We start from the raw sequence: 13,203 nt of genomic DNA, 5'->3' as shown, positions 1-13,203 counted from the left end.
CTCTTTGAAGAGTTTTGTTTTGCTTTGTATACAGAACAAAATGTGAAATTGCACGACGTGCTATCTGAACCCCGACTGCTCTGGGTGAGGTTTCAATTTTAAAAGAATGTCTGCACTGTGTGAGAGAAGCGTTGGATGGCTCAGAGGACACAAAATACAGGCACAGCTAGTGATGGCTGTTCCTCAAGGGCTAATGGGCGAGATCCTCAACTGGTGTATATCAGTGTAGCTCAATTGACTTCGGTGGAGCTGCACTGTAGTATGAGTATCCCATGCCCAGCATCACAGGGCCTCTGGGTGCATTTGCAATATAAATAAATAACAGTCTACACCAGCTGGGGATCTGGGCCAATGTTTAGACCCAGAAGTCAATCACATACGCTGGAAAAAGAGTAGCCAATCTCTCGCGCGCTTGTGGTTCAACCTAGTCCTATGACTCTGAGGGTACTGAAAAATTCTCACCCGAGAGACATACTGTAGTTAAGCCAACCAAAGCCTCTGTGTAGACACAGCTAGATTGACCTAGCTACTGCCTCTTGAGTGAATGGATTTATTACAGTGACTGAAAAAACCCCTTCCATTGCTATAGCAAGTGTTTATACTACAGCAACCCACAGATGTGACGCTGTAGCACCGTAGCGTATACACTCTCTATGTTGACAGAAGGGGTTTTTCTGTTCATATAGTTAATCCACCTCTCTGAAAGGCAGTAGCTGGGTGGATTCTTCTGTCCACTACCCAGCCACTTCTATACCAGGGTTAGATCGACCTAATTATGGCACTCATGGCGCAAAATTTTTCACAGCCCTGAGCTATGTGGTTAGCTCAAGCTAATTTTAAGTGGACACCAGGCTGAAGTTTGTCTCTCTGACATCTCCTCATGGATGCCTAGTCACCAGCTCAAGCTCAACATAGCTAAAACAGAGGTCTTAATCTTTTCTCCCAAGCTGCCCCCACTATCTGCTTTCTCAATAACTGCAACCAACATCACCATCCGTCCTGTCACTCAGGTCTATAACCTGGGTGTCGTCTTTGACTCAGACACCTCTCTAGGTCCTCACATCCAGGCTATATGCAAGTCTTGCAGATTTTTTCTGCACAACATCTCTATCTTTCTTATCCATCCACAAAGCTAAAACTCTGCTCCAGGCTCTCATCAACTTGTGTCTTGCTTACTGCAACATCTTTTTCTGTGCGTGAAGGGGTTCACTCACTGCAGTTGGCGCCTCCTTGGGGTTGCTCTGGGGATCAGCTCTGGCCTAGCCTGGCCCCTCTTTGGTTGGTTACTCAAGCAGTGCCCCCTCCCCTCCTTCACAACTCAGGGTGCTCCCTCTTCATGCCTTGGCCCTGTGGCCAGGTCACTATGTAGTCTTCCCTTTCTAGGGTAACAAAGTCTCTTCGGACCAGCTGTCCAGCTAGCATCTCCAGCACCCTGAATCACTTCCCAGTGGCTGATAGAGGAACCCAGGCCTATCCTCCACACTGAATTCCAGCCCATGGACCCTATAACAAGCAGCCATAGTCTGCATAGCCCTACCCCTTACTACTGTTTCCCTGGGCTTCTTCCTTCCTAGCCCCCTCAGACTTTCTTTCCCCCACAACTCTCAGGACTAAAACCCTGGGGTTAATTCTCCCTCTTGGGTTTTCACCTCCCCTCTTCGCCACTCTCAGAGAGTGACTGCACACTCTCTCCCTGCAGCTCCTTTTTCCTGCAAAGTTTCTAGCTTTATAGTCCAGCCTACTCCTGCCCAGCTGGGGTTCTTGTGCAGCCATGTCTGGCTCTCCCTTCAGGTGGCAGCCAGGTAGCCTAACTGACCCCCGCTGGTCCAAAGTAACCCCTTCACAGCCTGTCGGGAGGCACACACTCTATTATATCATGGTTTTGACAAAAGCAATCTTGCCCCCCCTCATAACCATACAGAATGCTGCTGCAAAGATCATTCTCCTACTCCATCATTTTGACCATATCACTCCTTTCTTTGCATCCCTCCATTGGCTCTCCCTTCTCTATTGCATCAAACATATGCTACTTTTAAGTAAAAGTTTATATGAACTAGAAATTTTCTTGAATATCATTTCCAGGGTTTAAGATGACCAAACTGATTGAGTGCTGACATGTATAGATACTGTACTGATTTGTGTTACGATAACATCTCAAAGCATCAATGAGATCAGATCTCTTTTAGGCACTGTATAGATTAAAGGTGAGTGACAATTTTTGGACAATTTTTTATTTTGGCTGAAAAAATGTATATTCTGGTCAAATGAATCACAAATTTATGTCAAATTTGCCAGATTGTTTCAGAAGAAAAAAACAGAGACTCCAAAAAAGTCATAACATTTCATCTCAATTTTTCTTTCATTTTAAGGGGGAAAAAACTCACACTAAATGCTTCATTAGACCTGAAATGAGATTTGCTTCATCTTTTTCATTTAACTGAAAATTTTGAAAAATTGTTTTGAGTGTATCTGAAACAATTCCCCTCCTCCGCACTGTAATTTTTTGATTTGGCCCTTGAACCAAAAAAAAAATTGGTTATTTGCACAGCTGTAGTACAAACATATAGTAAAAGATAATCCTTGTCCCAAAGATTTTACAATCTACATAAACAAGTCAAGCTAATGTTCTGCCAATTTTTAAAACGGGTAAAACAAGATGGCCCAGGTAATTGTAGGCCTGTCAGCCTGACATTGATCCCAAGAAAGATAATGGAGTGGTTGATGTGGGACTTGATTAATAAAGAACTAAGGGAGGGTAATGTAATATGAAAATCAACATGGATTTATGAAAAACTGATCCTATCAAACAAACTTGATATCTTTTTTAGATGCAATTACAAGTTTGGTTGATAAAGGCAATCGTATTGGCATAGTCAACATCTGTAAGGCATTTGACTTGGTACCGCAAGACATTTCGATGAAAAACCTAGAAAGATATAAAATTAACATGGTACAAATTAATGGATTAAAAATTGGCTAACTGATAGGTCTCAAAATGTAACTATAAATGGGGAACAATCACTGCGCGTGTGTGTTTCCAGTGGCATCCCACAGGGATTGGTTCTTGACCCTATGCTATTTAACATTTTTATCAAAGACCTGGAAGAAAACAAAATCACTGATAAAGTTTGCAGCTTACACAGAATTGGGGAAGTGGTAAATAATGAAGTGGACAAGTCACTGATTCACAGCAATCTGGATCACGAGATAAATTGGAAGCACGCAAATTGTGTTTTAATATGGCTAAAGGTAAATATGTATGTCTAAGAACAAAGAATTTAGGTCAAACTTACACAACAAGGGACTCTATCCTCGGAAACAGTGACTGTGAAAAAGATTTGGGATTGTGGCAGATAATCAGATGAACATACATTTTTAATAGTGAGAGTAATTAACCATTGGAACAATTTACCAAGGTTTGTGGTGGATTCTCCATCACTGATCATTTTTAATTCAAGATTGGATGTTCTTTTAAAATATCTGCTCTAGGGATTATTTTGGGAAAGTTCTATGGCCCGTGTTATGTGAAAGATCAGAAGATGATCACAATGGTCCCTTCAGGCCTTGGAATCTATCAAGATTCAAACCCAGGCCTCCTGAATTACATTCCAGTACTTTAACCATATGGCCTTTCTTCCTCACCACTGAATACAGTATAAAAATTACAGAGCTAGCTAGACTGAACAGATAATTTTCAGGTGTCCATCAGCTATTCTCTGTGAAAGACAGGTACATAAATGTTTGACTTCTATGTAGAAGCTACACACAGAGTTTTTCTCTAAAATGCAAAATTATCTTTTGATTAAAATACAATCCACGTCAAGCTGCCCATGACATCCTAAATATACTTTATGTATGAGCAGGATTTCTGTTCTCCAGCAGTTAAAAGAAAATCCATTTACAGATGTACTGTATATACAAGCAACTTATATTTCAGTGTCTTCCTTTGAAAATATTGATTAGGAGCTCAAAGAAATTGTGAGTTTCAGCTTGCATAAAAGGATTGGGGCCTACAAGAATACAGTAATTGGAAAAAGCCTCAAATCTCATAGCTGATACTGCAATTGTCATAACAACTAGTTTTTTAAAGTAAATAAATAATTAAGTTGACATTTTGGGAGACTCAGCCAATTACAGCCCTAGATTGCTGCTATTTTTTACTTCTCTTTCTGTTCTTTTTGGCGTGAATAGGAACAATACGCACAGTACATTTCAGCAAATACACAAACAGACTTGGCTTAGGGACAATTGTTACCTTTGCAAAAAGGTTTCTAGCCAGGAAATTACATCTTTGTAATTCTACACCTGGCCAATAGAGCAGACTGCATGTTTATAACATTTCTGTTTGATTTCAACTCACATGAAGCTTCCTCCTTCCTTAGTATTTTCTATCAAGTCTCTGAAATCCTACTCAAGCAGCCTACCTTTTGAACAGGGAAAGAGGCTGCGGGTGTTTTATGGAAAAATGGTAGAAATCTGCAAAAGGCACGTCCCCCAAGGAAGTCACTTAACCTTCCTCTCACAATTGTCTCTGAACTGGGCTTGCTCTTTAGATTTCACTGAGGCTTTGTCTACACCGCCGCGTTAATTCGACTTTGTTTAATTTGACTTTCAGCAGACGATTTTTAAAAATTGCAGCAGAGTGTACACATTATGCTGTTTACGCTGGTCTCTTGTGTTCACACTGGCCAGCCTTAATTCGAATTAGAAAGCAGTGCAATGTGGGTAGCTATCCCACAGTGCAACTAGCCATGGTGGCTGTTGGGACGAGTGTCTTCGTCCCAGGATGCAACGCTGCTTCCCTCATGATTCCCCCCCTCCCCCAGCACTGAAACAAACAGGAAAAGGATTTCCATGCCATTTTTTTACTCCTTGTGATTGCCATTGCTGCAGAGACATGGAGCCAGCTCAACTCTGCACTATAATTGTGAGTGTGACAAATACATCACGGCTTATCATGGAGTACTTTAGAAATACAGCAAGAAGGCGAAGCAGATACTACACCTATGCCACCGAGGCTGCCCTCTACAAGCCATCGAGCAGAACAATTCCTGATTGCTGCAGGCTGTAACGTGTCATCTGCAGTCCATGGAGCACAGGTTCTGGTGCAGGGAAACAAGCACAGACTGGTGGGAACCACATCGTTATGCAGCTGTGGGATGATGATCAGTGGCTGCAAACTTTCGTATGCAAAAGGAAACTTTCCTCGAACTGTGCTCGGAACTGGCACCATCCCTGAAGCGCGTGAATGCTCACTTGAGACAAGCTATGACAGGGGAGAAGAGAGTCGCCATCACTTTCTGGAAGCTGGCAACCCCTGACTGTTACCGCTCAGTTGGGAATCAATTTGGAGTCGGTAAATCTACAGTGGGCAAAGCAGTAAATCAAGCATGCAGTAGCAAAAATAGACTTCTGCTATGAAGGCTAGTGACTTTGGGAAATGTGCAGGACATAGTGGAGGGGTTTGCCATGATGGGCTTCCCAAACTACGGGGGGGGGGGGCCATTGATGGGATGCACATCCCCATCTTAGCGCCTGCACACCTGGCAACCGAGTACATAAACTGCAAGGGGTACTTTTCCATGGTCCTTTATGGGCTTGTGGATCACAGGGGTTCTTTCACAGACATCAGTGTTGGGTGGTCTGGGAAGGTGTATGACGCTTGTATATTTCGCTACTCGGGGATGTTCTCTAAGATGCAGGCGGGCACTTTCTTCCCTGACCAAAAAATTGACATCGGGGGTGTAGAAATGTCCATAGTGATCCTGGGGGATCCTGTTTACCCCTTGCTCCCTTGGCTAATAAAGCCGTACACTGATCACCTTGACAGTGACAAGGAGTGTTTTAATAAGAGGTTAAGCAGTTGCAGAATGGTTGTAGAATGTGCCTTTGGGTGTTTAAAGAGTCCACTAGGCTGGACATGAGTGAGAACAACCTCCCTTCTGTGATATCTGCTTGCTGTGTTCTTCATAATGTGTGTGAAGCCAAGGGGGAAAGGTTCCCCCAGGCTTGGGCTGAGGAGGCAGAAAGACCGGCTGCCAGTTATGAGCAGCCAGATGCCAGCACTACGCTGAGAGTTAACCACGGAGTGCTTTGCATTAGGAAAGCTTTGAAAACCAGGTTCTGCAATGAGATGCAGTAGTGATTTCTGTTCCTGTATGTTGTTTGCCTTTGATGATCCCCCACCCCCTACTCCCCACCCCCCTTCGATATCTGTGCCCGACAAATCTCTCCTGAACAAGATATGATTTAATAAAGAAATGTTTTGGAATGATGCAAAACTTTATTTTTTAACACTGAAGTCATGGGAGAAGGGGCGGGAGGGTTCATTCACTGTCTCCAGGGTTAGGGTGGTAGCTTGCTGGCCAGCAGTCAGCGTGGCCGCCGCAGCTTTCCGCTCACCTCCACCGGAGTGGAGGAGAGCACATACTGCATCCTGGCCAATCTCCTCCAAGACCTGTTGGGGGAGGGGGAGGGCAGCATAGCCCTCGGTTGAGGAGCATTATGCAGGGGCTGCAGCGGGACTCTGTCCTGCCTCCGCTCCTGAAGGTCCACAAGACGCCGGAGCATGTCTGCCTGGTCCTGCAGGAGTCGCAGCATCTCCTGCATGGTGCTGCGATCATGGTCCTGCATTTGTCCCATGTTCTGGGACAAGGTCAGCCACCTCGCTCTTTGCTCTGTCTCTGCAGTTGCTGAGGCATTCATGAGCTCCGAAAACATGTCATCTCTGATTTCCCCTCCCCCCCCCTTTCTAATCTGACAGTCTGTCCGCAGCATTTCTTAAGGGTCAGTCCACTGCCGAGGTGTCTACAGAATGAAAGAAAAATAACAAGGTAGCCACAGTTAGCATAGTGAAGAAAATGATACAAACGTAACATTTTAGATAATGATCCTATGATACAATGTAGCAAAGGATTTCCTCTCTCTGCTTGTATTTCAAACTGTTACAGAGAGGAACTGCTGACGGCGGGGGGAGGGAGGAGGAGAGCGGCGGGGGGGAGAATCTCTGCTTGTATTTTAAACTAAGACAGAAAGGAACTGCGGATACCGTGGAGGGGGGAGGCTATGCTTAAAACACAGATTTGCTGGACGCAGCGGGGTACCAGCAGTGTTCCCCCATGATGCTGGCTACCTTGATTGAAGCGAAGAATCGTACTGTGGAGGGAGGAACAAGGCTGCCCTCCCCTGAAAAGTTTTTTGAGGGATAACAGATTACATACATAAAATTTTACATGAGGTATCAACTGATGATAAACGTAACATTTCTCATCACATAAAAAAACTGATCCCTGGGTAACCCCCCCAGATCATTCATCAAAAAGCCTGAGATCCCCTTCGTGCCCCCCACCCAATGTACAAGGACAGAAATGCTAATAAGAAAGAAAACTCACCAGATGTGCCTTCCCCGGGATCATTTGTGCTGTCCTGTGTGCTGCTGGACTGCTCGGGGGTCAGGAATAAGTTCTGACTTTCGGGGAGAATGGACACCCCACTTTCCTGCACCTTGCTCTCCTCAGTTTCCTCCTCGTCCATGGAGTCCACATTGTTGATCATGGACTGTGACCTAGCAGAAGTATCAATGCTGCAGGGAGGCACCATAGTGGGATCCCCACCTAGAATTGCGTGCACCTCATCATAGAACCTGCATTTTCGGGCGAGGAGCCAGAATGGCTGTTAGCTTCCCTGGCTTTCTGATATGACTGGCGCAGCTGCTTTATTTTCACGCGGCACTGCTGAGCATCCCTCTGGTGTCCCTTCTCCAGCATGCCCTGGGATATCTTCCCATAAACATCCAGATTCCTTTTGCTGGCTCTGAGCTGAGCCTGAACAGACTCCTCGCCCCACAGCCCAATGAGGTCTAAAACCTCTGGTCGACTCCATGCTGGACTGCATTTGGGCTTTGCAGAAGCCATGCAGAGAACAGTCAGTGGCAAAGTTTTCTCCACGCTGGCTGCACAGAAAATGAAAATTCAAATCTTCCTGGGGCTTGAGAGGAGAGGACTTTTCCTGCTAGCGTGACCACTGAGCAGCACAGCGCGACTGTCCAGAGTGGTCAAAACAAGGCACTGTGGGATACATTCCGGAGGTCAATTAATTCAAATTAAGTTCCTTTGCATCTACACTGACACTAAGTTGACTTAACAAATTCGAATTAGGCGCTATGCCACTTGCAGAGGTGGTTTTATTAAGTCAATTTTACAGGCACCTTAATTTGAATTAAGAGTGGTGCCAGTGTAAACGCAGGTGTTATTAAGTCAACTTAAGTGACGTTAAGTCGACCTAAATTGCCAGTGTAGACCAGGCCTCTGAGATACATTAAAAAAAAAAAGCCAGATTTCCTGTAAGAAATTTTGTTCAAAAAGTGGGAGGTTTGGGGGTGTTTTGTTTTGTTTTTTAAATCACTAGCAGAACAAAAAAGTGACTGAATGCATTTTACTGAAATGTTTTTTAAAATATTCTCTTCTGTGGGGATACTATACATGGGACATTTCAACTCCAAAGAAATTTGTGTGAGAAAGTTTATGAGTAACTCAAAAACCGGGGTTGTAATGGATTTTCCATTTTAGCCCTAACTATAGTGATTGCTACAGCTATGAGAGACTTAGAGAATGAATGAATGAGGTGACAATGTCATCTTTCTGTTTTGACCAGCAGCAGCTGAGAAATTAATTAAGTACCATCTCTATCCATTTAAGTTAAAAGGCCACCATCAAAGTACTGTATATAATTAATATCCAGTCTCTAACAGAGTAAATTGTATCATGGGTTTAATTTTGCTTAATGTTATTAGTCTTTTCCACTGACTATTGCATTGTAAAGGGACAATATACATGTAGAGCCCATAATCTCTAGCACAATATATCTATAGACAAAATTCAATCGGAAGATTATTAACAGAAGATACTTGTGTTCTTAGGAATTTGTGTTCTTAGGAATCTTTTCACATTTCTGACCTCTTTCATTCTCTGCCCAAGGTAAATCTTAACATTATAATACTCTTTGAAAAGCTGAAACATTATATGCAATCTAACATATTCTACCTCTTACCTTAAACTGAGTCCAAGGTAATGAAGAAATGAGAGAAGCAAGAATTTGTGCCAAATTATGCGTAATTCACTGCATCCAGAGAAGTGGTTAAGATGAAAGCTTTAGCATACAAATTTCAAGTCTCTGGAGTCTAGATATAGGACAGAAAAGGCTTAAAATGTCCTGCTATATTTTTAAAACAGTAATTGTTTTGCATGGCATTAGTTAGGTCATGCGTAACTCAAATTGTATTACTGGTGCCATTTCTCATACAACTCATTTTGAATTCTATCAGCCTGAAAATCTATTATCTGAGCTAAATCAGGTGATTTTTTTTTCCACTGTATATGTATTTGGTTCATTCACCTCTTACTCACATTAGCATAAATCAGGCATAATTCCTTTGAAACCAATGAAGTTACACCAACCCAAAACTGATGCAAGGGTGAAGAAAATCAAGCCTATTTTATATATAGATACACACACACATGCACGTAGGGCTTGGAACTAAAAAACAGTTGTTTCCTATTCTAGAACTAAGGAAATACTTGTTATTTTAGATACCACTGTATGGCAATTTTTGCCTGGTAGCCACTTTGTGTGTTATTCACATGCACAAACAGAGGCAGGGAATGAATTTTCATCCAAGGCAGATTGGCAGAGGCCCTGGGGGTTTTTGCCTTTCTCTGTAGCATGTGGCATGGGTCACTTGCTGGTGGATTCTCTGTACCTTGAAGTCTTTAAACCATGATTTGAGGACTTCAATAAGTTGGTATTAGGTTAGGGGTCTATTACAAGAGTGGGTGGGTGAGCTTTCATGGCCTGTGTTGTGCAGAAGGTCAGACTAGATGATCATATTGGTCTCTTCTGACCTTAAAGTCTATGAGTCTGTGGGACAGAAGTAGTGAGTAGAAATCTTGCCCTATTGTTGTTCACTCAATACTGAGCCACTTTCCCAAGCTACCTCCCATTATTCCCGTATTTATAACTCTCAGTCACAACATCTTTCTGCATGTGCCCTTTTATAACACCCCATGTTACCAAATCTGAGTTCAAAGCCCGACCCCTTGCTTCAAAATAGTCATCATGTATAGGGCCGTGTTGGGTTACATGAGAAGAAAAGAAAAAGAGGTCTACTAGACTTTGTCCTCATTGGAAATACCCGTTTCACTCTGCTTCAAGGATGAGAAGTGGAAGTTATAAATACCTGGTCACTCAAATCATGTCATCTCTCCAAGATTTCAAAAGAAAATAATTATCTCATAGTAATTGACAGTGTATAATGAGACTTAACGTCACACTCTGATCTTTTTATTTCATGCTGTGAAAGGATTCATTTACTGAAAATGGAAATCATTCCCAGACTGTTGTATTTATTCCAGCATGTTCACCTCAGTCTGGACCAGTGTTTCAGGAACTAGATTCAAGATTTCGAATGTGACCCTAGTTGACTGAGCACAGGGCTGGAATTCAGGATCTCTTGAGTCCTGTGTAATCTGAGGTAAGTCATGTATCCCTTCTCTTACTGTTAATTATTTTATTAATTGGAGATAATGGCCACACTCTCTCTGTGCTGGGGCCACTTCACGCAGCTCTGCTGCTGGAAAGCTGCCTTTCCAAATAAGACTTTTCAGTCTTGTGCAGCCTATTTTTAGTGACTGAATTGTTGCCCTCTGCAGAGGATCAGCACAGGACGTATCCACCAATTACATTCTAATTTTCAAAATAGGTTATTCAAAATATGACTAAATGAGGCATTAGTGGGGTATAAGCTCCAACACAATAATCGTATTTCCAGAATTCTGAAAGCCACTTATGCTATCTATCTCAGGTAGTTATATGGCCCCCATGACTGTAATGTCTGAGCGCCTCACAATCTCTAATGTTTTTATCCTCACAATGCCCTTATGAACTAAGAAAGCATTAGTCCCATTTTACTGAGGGTGAAAGTGAGGTACCAGAGATTAAAGGTAAAAATATTCAAAGGTGCTTAAATCCCATTTTCACAAGAGACTTATGTGCCTATGTCCCCTTGATTTGCAATGAGATTTAAGAGCTGACATGCCTGATTTTTAAAGATATTTGGACACCTCAAGATACACATAGACATCTAGTCAAGCTGGAAGGGCATATTGAGTGGGGTCCCACAGGGACCTGTCTTTGGGTCCAGTTCTATTCAATATCTTCATAAATCATTTGGACAATGGCATAGAGAAAATCCATTTGTGAAGTCTGGATGTGATACCAAGCTTGGAGGGGTTGCAAATGCCTGGGAGGACAAGATTAGAATTCACAATGATCATGACAAAGTGGGGAAACAGGATGAAATTCAGTAAGGACAAATCCAAAAGTACTGCACTTAGAAAGGAATACATCAATTGCACACATTCAAAATGGACATGACTGCTTGAGAAGGAGTAGTGCAGAAAAGGTGTTCAGGGTTATAGTGGATCACAAACTAAACATGAGTCGACAATGTAACTGTTGCAAAAAGTGAACAACATTTTGGGATGTATAGCATAAGTGGTGTAAACAAAACACAAGTGGTAAATTCTTTCACTCTACTCAGCACTGATAAGGCCTGGAGTACTGTGTCCAGTTCTGGGCACTACACTTTGGGAAAAAAGGGGAGAAACTTGAGAAAGTCCAGAGGAGAACAACAAAATGATTAAAGGTCTAGAAAACCTGACCTATGCGAAAAGATTGGAAAAATTGGATGTTTAGTCTGGAGAAAAGAAGACTGAGGGGGGACATGAGAACAGACTTCAAGTATGTAAAAAGTTGTTATGAGGGGCAGGGCAATAAATTGTTCTCCTTATCCACTGGAACAGGACAAGAAATAATGGGCTGAAACTGCAGCAAGGGAGTCATTAGGAAAAACTTTCTACCTGTCAAGGAAGTTAAGCACTGGAACAAATTACCTAGGGAGGGTGTGAAATCTCTGTCACTGGAGGTTTTTAAGAACAGGTTACACAAATGCCTGTCAGGGATGGACGAGATAATACTTAGTCCTGCCTCAGTGCAGGGGACTGGACTAGATGACCTATCAAGGTCCCTTCCAGTCCTACATTTCTATGATTCTAGTGGGATTTTCAAAAGCACCTAGGTGCCTATCTGCATCTTTAGGTGCCTAAACACCTTTACAAATCTGGCCCTAAGTCACTTTTGAAAATTTTACCCTAAATAATATGCCCACGGTCACACAGGAAGCCTGGGGCACAGCAGGGAATTGAGAGCAGGACTCCTATGTCCCAGGCTGGTGCCCTAATCAGTGGACCATCCTTTATCTCTTTACTTATCCTCAAGAGCATTTGTTGTGTCAGGTTTTTTTGAATCAAGCTTTTTCCTGCACTGCTGAGGTTACTCAGGAGTCAAAAATAATATATACTTTGTGAGTGCAACAATGGGAAGAATTTTTGACATCCCAGAAGGACAGCAGATCATTTTGGTACCTTATGAAACTAGTTCTGATGGTAATTTATCTGATTCTCTATTACTGAATATTTGAAATATCTGACTGAGCTTTGTTTTGGTTTTTTATGTCATAAAAGTTCTGTTAAATAGGTAGAATCATAGGGTTAGAAGGGACCACGACAGACATCTAGAGTCTAACTCCCTGCCAAGAGGCAGGATGGGTTGTGTCTAAACCATCCAAGATAGATGGTTATCCAGCCTCCTTTTGAAAACGTCCAGTGAGGGAGCTTCCACAACTTCCCTCTGGTCTCTGTTCTCATTTTAAGAAGCCTGTACAAATGTTTTTGAGGTCTTTTGTTCTGGATACAGTGTGATAAATGGGAATTGATTATGTGGATGTATAATTGTTTTACCTTTTTGTGGAGGGGGTGGTTGGGTCAGTCAGCAGTCATAATGATCTGGGCCTTCAACCTCAGTCTCTCCCGCAGTTCTGTAGACCCGGGCCCTCAGAAGGAGGTCCATATTGGAGCAACTGCTTTGCTGGTAACCTCTCGCCCTGCCTTTCTTGGGGCCAGGATTCAAGACTCTGGGATGTGGTAGGGGGACCGAGACCCTCCAGCTCTGCCAGGTCTTAGCGCAGGGCCCTGCAAGTGCAGCAGCATGGAATGGTATCGGTTTGGCCAGCCCCTGCTCAAGTTCCCCTGGGACACTTCCTACCATTCCTTGTATCTCAGTTTGGGATGTGCCACACTTGAGTTAAAG

This window comes from Emydura macquarii, unplaced genomic scaffold, assembly GCF_026122565.2.
Source record: "Emydura macquarii macquarii isolate MOO-44397 ecotype Brisbane River unplaced genomic scaffold, CSIRO-AGI_Emac_v2 contig_1348, whole genome shotgun sequence".
Lineage (NCBI taxonomy): Eukaryota > Metazoa > Chordata > Testudines > Chelidae > Emydura > Emydura macquarii.
The sequence above is the reverse complement of the archived record's forward strand: the minus strand, read 5'-3'. Positions refer to the sequence as shown.